Consider the following 8,714-nt stretch of genomic DNA (forward strand, 5'->3'; position numbering starts at 1 on the left):
CGCGACCCCGCCCGTCGACCGAGCTCGACGGGAATCGAAACCGAAGGCACGGGCGGGGCCGGCGGCTCGGGTCAGGGAACTGACTGGCATGGAGGCTTTCTTGGCTGAACGTCACACGGGAAGTAAATAATGCAAGAAGTGATTGAAAGGACTGTGAGGTTTCCTTGTTATTATCACGGAATCACGGAGTGGTTTGGGTTGGAAAGGTCTTAAAGATCATCTCGTTCTGCCCCTTTCGCTGGGCAGAGTCTCCTACCACTAGACCACGTTGCTCCCGGCCCGGAACACTTCCAAGATGAGGCAGCCACATTTCCTCACCTTGCTAACTTTTGCTCACTCTCTACACTAACTCGAATCCAGTGCAGAGCATTAAGCATACAAAGCAGGATAAAACACATAACATGCACAAATGACTCTGGTATTTATGTGCCAATTCCATTACTTTTCTTTCTTCCCGGCTGGCAGGGAGCTGCTGATTAGCACTGGTTATGGCAGTGTCCTGGTAGAGCTGTGAAGCTGTGCTGGTTTTGGCTGGGGTCCAGTTCATTTTCTTCAAGTGGCTGCCGTGGGGCTGTGTTTTGGATTTGTCCCAAACACAGGAATGATAACAGAGATGTTTTCATTATTGCCAAGCAGTGCTTGCACAGGGCCAAGGTCTTTTCTACGCCTTGTACTGCCGCACTGGGGAGGGGCTGGGGTGCGTGGGAAGCTGGGAGGAGGAAGGCTGGGACATTTGGAGTTACAGCATTTGTCTTCCCAGGACATGGTGACATGTGATGGAGCCCTGGTCTCCTGGAGAGGGCTGAACACCTGCCTGCCCCTGGGAAGCAGGCAACTAATTCCTTGATTTGCTTTGCTTGTATATGGAAGCCTTTGCTTTCCCTATTACACTGTGTTTATCTTTGAGATAAACAGGAGTTTTCTAGGTTTTACCCTTCTGATTCTCTCCCCAGTCCCACTGGTGGGGAGCGAGTGGCTGCCTGGGCTGGTTGCTGGCTGTGGTTAAACCAGGACAGAAGTGCCAAGTTCTTCTTAGTGTTGAAGTAGAGCTGGAGAGGGTCTGTGGGTTGAGGAAGAAGCCCAGCAAATACTGGCTTGAAAGAGGGTTGAGGATTAAATCCATTTGAGATTAAGTTTTATACTGAAACCCTTTGGAAATGGAAGTTTCAGGGACAGTATCAACTGCTCCCTCTCGATCAGGAAGTTAACCTTGAAAATAAAGCAAGTGGCCTCTGTTGCCTGTTGCTGATGCCTGATTTGAAAGGCATGTGAAACTACAAAGTCACAGCCACTGTTTAGGTCACAAAGAGAGAACCACCTCCAGGAATAAGGCCAAGGTGGTACTGCCCGTGGTATGCTGTTTCTTTGTTGTTGAAGGCTATGTAAGAACCTTTTCTTCGGGCATATTTCCCCATATCTGTCCCTTTTCTCTGATAATCAAACCAATGAAATGATTTTTAAAAAGCAATAGAAAAGAAGAGGTAGGAGGAGGAGTTTGCCACATCATAGCTTTAGAGAAGTAAATTGATAGTTCTAGGTGTGGATATTGAAATTCTCAGGTTGTCAACAGATCAGGAGGGTAATAAAACTCAGATCCATACTTAAGGTAGCTTCAGGACTGACTGATAAGGATGAAAATAATCCAAACATTGAGTCAGCAATATATTGCCAGCTTTAAACAGTAGATAATAATAATGAGTCTGGCAAATTGTACAGTAATTTGCTTATATTTATTTTTCTTTTGGTTTTTTTTCCATCCAGTTTCAGTGAAAACATACATTTCTGCATTAATCCATTCAAAAATCTGAACTACTGGCCTGAGGAGTTTTGCTGCATATTTTGTTGGAACAGTATTAACACTATGGAGCAATAAAGTGAAGCACTGCAAGCAGAAAGAAACCACAAATGCAGTCTTGGCAAGCAGGTTCTATTCTCCACTTAAATACATTCAAGAAGTGTTTTGGATCAGGCCTGAGTAAAAGCAAACAAAGAAACGTTGCTGGATTTATCCTGTTTGTTACTATGTTTTTCAAATGCCAATGCCCAAATGCTTCCTTAGCAACTTCAACAGAACCAATTTATGTGAAACAAACAACTGGGTGAGGCAAAAGGGATGACTGTATGAAGGAGTCCCAAAATGGTGTTATTTTCATGGTGATTCCAACCTCAAGTATCAAGCCCTTTGCTTAAAGTTAGAAATCAGTGTGGCTGGATTGCTGTAACCTCTTGCTACCCTGTAAATCTTTCTCTCTGGTGTCCTCCACTTGCAGCTGTAGTATTTCCTGATTTGCCCTGACTCTGGTATTCAGCTGACTTTGTAGGAAACAAAATCAGCTTTCAGAGACTTGAAACTGCAATATTGATTGGTATGAGCAAAGTATGAATGGAAGTGGCTGTATGCAAGCACCAGAAGAAACAGCGGAGCAAAGGTTAAAAGAATGACCTGTGTTAAATAACGAAAAGCACAGCTTCAGGCAGTAAAATCGAGAAATGAATTGTTTTTCTCAAAGTGGAAAAACAATTTGCTTTGCTTTCTGTAGCACAGAGGACTTGTCACCAGAAAATCCTACAGTCCTACCATCTGACGTGCTGGACAGGAAGATACAGCACATCACAAATAACATTTATTTCCTGTTGGTTCAACTGGGAGCAGACCATAGAACGTGGAAACACAGAAAATGACCAAAGAAGTTCTACGATGTGCATGGAGGCAGCAGTAGCCAGACTGTGAAGCACAAGGATGCCACCACAGTCAGTGCTGGGTCCCACAAGCTTTCACAGGCAATTTTCCTCTGCCAGTGAAAATAACACAAGCAATAACAAAAGGGTGTGATGATTGGTGCCCATCTTCCCTTTTGTTACCTGCAACCTGGATCCTGGTGAAACCAGCACCCCTCCGGGGCTGTGAGTGTGGGGATTTGACAGTGTGAGCAGAGTTGGATAAATGGAATGAATGTGAATGAAAGCTGGGGAACTGAGTGAAATGAATGCATACCTAAATGCAACTTCTGCAGGGTGCAGATGGATTTTGCAAAAAATGTGCCTTGTCTGATGTATCTGCAGTCGAAGCGCAGGATGTGGTCACACACTGGATTCTGTGGAGCTGCCTGCTCTATGTGAAGTAGAGGCTTTTCCTGCTCTAAAGTTGGTGCAGCCCCGCTAGCCTGCTGGCTCTGAGGGCATCAGCAGTTTTTCCCTGCGGGGCATAAATAAAGTATGCAGAAGCACCCTGGAATGATGCTGTCGAACCGGCTTTCCCGGGTTTTTTTTCTGACAACTTCTTCCTCTTAATCCTGACGGCGTCTTCAGGGCCGAGCAAGGCAGGATGAAGTTCGTTTCTTCTGATGAGTGAGCAGTAAATTCTTTTTCTCTGAAAGATTTAGGTATCCCGTGGCTGCTATCTCGCTGCGAGTCCTTTCTTTAAAAAAAGTATCCTACATAGCATAGTTTCTATTTTAACATTTTTTTATGACCTAAAACTATATTTAACACACTACTTAAGAGAATTAATACAGCATAACTTTCTAACACAACACATATAATATTCATTTTAATATTTGCGAAAAGCCAATCACAAAATATGCATTTTTCACACTCCCCTATTTCACCCCTAAAATCCCCCGGCAGGATGCAGAACATGCGGCGGGAATCGATGGAAACCACAACGGGCTGCTCCGTGAGCTGGGCTTTGGGGGTGCCCGGCATGTCGGGCTTCCATAATTTTGGAGGCTCTCTCATAATTTTTGGCGGGTCTTAAATAATTTTTAGGGTGTCGCAGTCATTTGCGGGGAGGGCTCGCGTAATTTTGGGCAGTTCCCCCGTCATTTTGGGGAGATTCCCCATCATTTTTGAGGAGTCCCTAATCATTTGGGGGGCGGGTCGGTCCTATAATTCGGTGGGGTCTTCGTTATTTTGGGGGGGGGTCCCCATAATTTTGAAGGGAAATATTAATTTTGAAGGGTTTCCTCGGCTTGAGGCTTTTCCTGAGGACTTTACGGCGGGGCTGTGGCCGGGCTTTACGGCATTGTGGCGCCGTGAGGGGGTAGCGCGCTTTACGGCAGCGTGGTGATCCGGCTGGTTACCGCCCAAAAATCCCTGAAAATTCCTAAATTCTTAGGGAGGGGGTGTGTGTGTAAAATGCTAAATACTGTTAAATTTCTCGTTTATATACATATATATATATATATATGAACATCTAATAATAATAATTTATATAAAAATTGGTTAAAAATACCACACACACACACGCCCCCACACACCCCCGTACCTGCCGCATTACATACAAATTTTTAGAACATAAGAACTCCTTAATAGATCCAAAGGGCTGGAAAATGCAAATAAAACTTTTCTATATATAAGTGAAGCTAGAATTAAGGGCTCGAAAAATGTGAGAAATTGTGAAGGAAATAGAAATAGCTCTTTGTGGTGAGGCAGGGGAGGAGCGGAGCAGTTGCTGAGTGTCATGAGGGGAAAATTGAGGTGATCTGTGGGAGGCAGGTGGGGAAAATTTGGGAGATAAAAGTTGTGTTGTACAGAAAAACTACCTTGTTTTTATTTTGAGATAAAAACAAGGTAGTCATGGAGAAGTGAGGAAGGTTTGGGTGGTAAAATTTGATGTAATCTCTAGGGGAAAGAACAAACGCAAAAATGAAGTTCTCAGTAGAGGACATTTTGGGGGTAAAAATTGAGCCATATCGGGAAAATTGCGGTGGTAAAAGTTGAGCTAATCTGTAAGGGACAGAATAAATTTATTTTTGGGGATAAAAGAGGTAATTGGGGCTAAACTACAGGGCACATAATGAATACTTTGGAAGGATAATCTGATCTAACCTGTAGGGGACATTTTGAAGAAAGATTGAGACAATTAGGTGACATTTTGAGGGTAAAATTAAAGTTATTTGTAGGGGACAGGTAGGGAGAACCTAGGGGTAAAACCTGAGGAAATCAGTAAGGCACAGAATGAACTGTTTTTCTGTAAAAGTGAGGTGACCTATAAGGGACAGAATGAACACCTTGGATTTAATATGTGAGGTAGTCAGTAGGGGATGGAGGTAAAATTGGAGTAATCAGTAGGGAACATCTTGGGAGAAAAACCTGAGGTAATCAGGGGATGTTTTGGGGATAGAATCTGAGAGAATTTTCTTAGGGAGAGAATGAACATTTTTGAGGGAAAAGCAAAGGTGGATTGTGAGGGAGAGCAGAGGTGACATTTTTGAGGCAACCGCTGAATTAATATAGATGAAACAAAATCAGCCTTTTATGGGTGCAGAATCTGGGGCACTTTAGAGAGAAAATAGAGCCTTTCTGAGAGAAAGTAGGGGACTGAATATTTTGGAGAAGAAATTTGAGGTAATGTGTAATGGATAGAATGAGCATTTTGCAGGGAAAATTGAGGTAATTGGTGTAATGTATGGAAGGGTTTGGGGTCAGAATCTGGCTGAATCTACAGGGGACAAGTATGGGACATTTTTTAGGGAAAAACTGAGGTGATGTGTAGGAGAGAGAATGCAAAAAACTTACATAATCTGCAGAGGGGAATAAAATTAATATTTTAGGAATGAAGTTGAGTTAATCTCTTGGGAGAGAATGAAAATACTGAGGTAAACTGAGGTAATCAGTAGAGGACAGTTAGGGAAAAATTTTGGGATAAAATTGAGATTATCTTCAGGATAGAGAATGGATATTTTGAGGTAAAAATGACAAAATCAGTAGTGCACAGGAAGGAAGGACACTTCCTGCCCTAAAGGACACCAGCTGCCACTAATATCCATTGGGACACTGAGCCATTGGCTACAACCCTCCAGATCTGACCATCCAACCACTTTCTTACCCAATCTAACAGCCCACTCATCAAATCCATCTCTCTCAAATTGATAGAGCAGGGTGTGGGGATCATGTCTTTACAGAAGCCTTTTACAGCTATTGTAATAAGAAGTTATTACAAATGTTCATGATTCTATTTTTGTTTTTTTTTTTCCGTGCTGCTGCTTTGTTCAGAAAGGCTCCCTGAAATCTGTTTGATACAGGTGATGGTGAAAATGTCCTTTAACATCATCAATTTGGGGCACCTGCCTCCCAGATAATTTATGTATTTGATCCAAACAACTCCCTGTGTGCAGTCATATTTTTGTTCTAGCAGGAGTGCTGCTTTGGGTCATTTGCCAAGGCTGGACACAAGCACAGAAAGGACCTCACTGTCATAGTTAGGAGTGCAAATCATTTAGGTAAGCATAGGTCAGCCAGAGAAGACCTTGCTGAGAAAGTTAAACTAAAAAGCAATTTTTTTTTCAATGCAAGTAGCATTCTCATGATTGGTGGTAGTAGGAAAAGTGAAGGGAAATATTCAGCTCTGGGTAATGTTTTTCTCAACCCTTTGGAGCAGAGTTACTGGGGGAAAACTTAATGCAAAACTTCAAGTGTAGTAATGTTGACACACTGAATGTGGCTATAACCTCAGTTCTAACTGCAGCCTTTTAGAAGATTATGGAACAAATTCTCCTGGCAATTCATTTGCCATCATGTTTAACATCCTGTCAAATGAGGAGTGCACCCTTCTCAAGCTGTGTGGAGCTGGGAGGAGCAGGTGCTGCAGAGAATTAGGCTTGCTGCTGACAGGGACCTTGACAGGGTGGGTAAATGGGCTGACAGTAACCCTGTGAGGGGGTTTGAAGGAGTGACTGTAAGTCCTGCACCTGGAAGAGAATAATCCTTTGCAAACATCCAGGCTGGGGCTGCAGTCTTCAGAAGGTGGATCAGAGGGCAATTTAATGAAGGTAGCAGGTTTTTTATAATGTGACTTGCTAAGGTGAGACTTGATTGGTCTCAAAGTAAAAACCTCTCACACTATTGGTGAGCTGTGAATAGCACACACTCGAGAACCATATCTATAAACAATGGTTACAGAAAGAGAGATAATAATTGTTTTAATTCTTTTCTCCAAGTTTCCCACAGCTTCTCTGGAAAATCCTGGGACCGCTATGATTCTCTCTGTTCAGAGGATATGTGATTACCACAGGTTCCTAGCGAGCAACCAGTTGTGACCGTGTTCACAGGGGTCCAAGGATGAGGGAGGAGACGAGAATCTGACTCCATGTTTCAGAAGGCTTGATTTATTATTTTATCATATATATTATATTAAAACTATACAAAAAGAATAGAAGAAAGGATTTCATCAGAAGGCTAGCTAAGAATAGAAAAAGAAAGAATGATAACAAAGGCTTGTGTCTCAGACAGAAAGTCTGAGCCAGCTGGGCTGTGATTGGCCATTAATTAGAAACAACCACATGAGACCAATCACAGATCCGTCTGTTGCATTCCACAGCAGCAGATAATCATTGTTTACATTTTGTTCCTGAGGTTTCTCAGCTTCTTCAGGAGGAAAAAATCCTAAGGAAAGGATTTTTCAGAAAAGATGTCTGTGACAACCAGTTGCCCATGAGCCAGTGGTGTGGCCTTGTGGCAAAAAAGCCCATTGGCTTCCTGGGATGTTTTAGTGAGATGTAGCTAGCAGACCCAGGGAAATGATCCTTCCTCTCTGCTTGGCACAGGTGAGACCACTTTTGGAGTTCTGTGCCCAGTTTTGGGCTCCCCAGGATGAGAAGGGTAACAGCATACTGGCACAAGAGTGATGGGAGACCACCAAGCTGTTTGAAGCTCTGGCATGTGACAAGTGAGGAAAGGCTGGAAGAGCTCAGTGTGACCAGCCTGGAACAGACAAGGTGAAGGTGAGACCTTACTGTGTGTTCTGATATGAAAAGCATGGAGGAAGCAAATGGTTACCCAGAAAAAGGATCCAGACTCTCAGGATGCACAAGGAAAGGACAAGAGGCAACAGACACAAACAAAAGATCTTCCAGTTAGATATGGGGTAAAAACTCTTCCCACTGAGGATGGAGATTTTTTTTTTCAGCAACCATTTTTACCAGTGGCTCATTCTCCCAGGCAGTCTTTACAAGCATTACCTAAAATGCAGCAGTTGTTAGCACAAGCCTGAATTCACAAGAGTTGATAGTGCAGTGAAGACAGCATGGTGAGTCTGTTGAGCCCCTTGGATTACTTTCCAGTAATCCTCCTTGCTGTGATGTAGTGGGATGCTGAAAATCAGCAGGAGTTGCCTGCAGCTCTTTGGGAAAGATTACTGTGATTTAGAGCCTGTGGAGAAAACTAACAATAGAGGAAAATTATAAGAGTGTAAAGAGAAGGATAAATGAAGGTAATGAAAATGAAGCAAAACTCCAACACAGAGTAAATGCTTAGATTATTTAAAAAAAAATCCACAAAATTTTTAGTCATAAGAGATGGAAGCTGAATGAAGAAATAAACTGTCAGGAGCAATAGGGAAGGCTGGGTTGTTCTCTGCTTAAAATCAGACCCACCACATTTCATGCTGTCAGTGCAAAGTACTTGGATCTTCCTATTCTCCTTTCCCACTCTCAGGGCCACAGCTGTGGCACCAGGCTGGAGCTTTTCTCCTCTTGTGATGCTTCTGGGCCCAGGAGCCCCAAGAGTAGGAACAAAACTAAAGAGAGCTGGTAGGCAGAAGATCAGTGGGTGTCAATGCCTCAGAAAGGCAAAGGCTAAAAGACTGGTCAGAAATCAAAGGACAAATAGGTCATGATGACATAGTAAAAAACATATTATGTCCTGGCAACCCAGCTACTTCTGGGGTCCTGAGAGAGAGGCATGGGATAGGAACAACCCATTTGAGAGACACA

The sequence above is a fragment of the Geospiza fortis genome, unplaced genomic scaffold (assembly GCF_000277835.1).
Source record: "Geospiza fortis unplaced genomic scaffold, GeoFor_1.0 scaffold10, whole genome shotgun sequence".
In the NCBI taxonomy this organism is placed as follows: Eukaryota; Metazoa; Chordata; class Aves; order Passeriformes; family Thraupidae; genus Geospiza; species Geospiza fortis.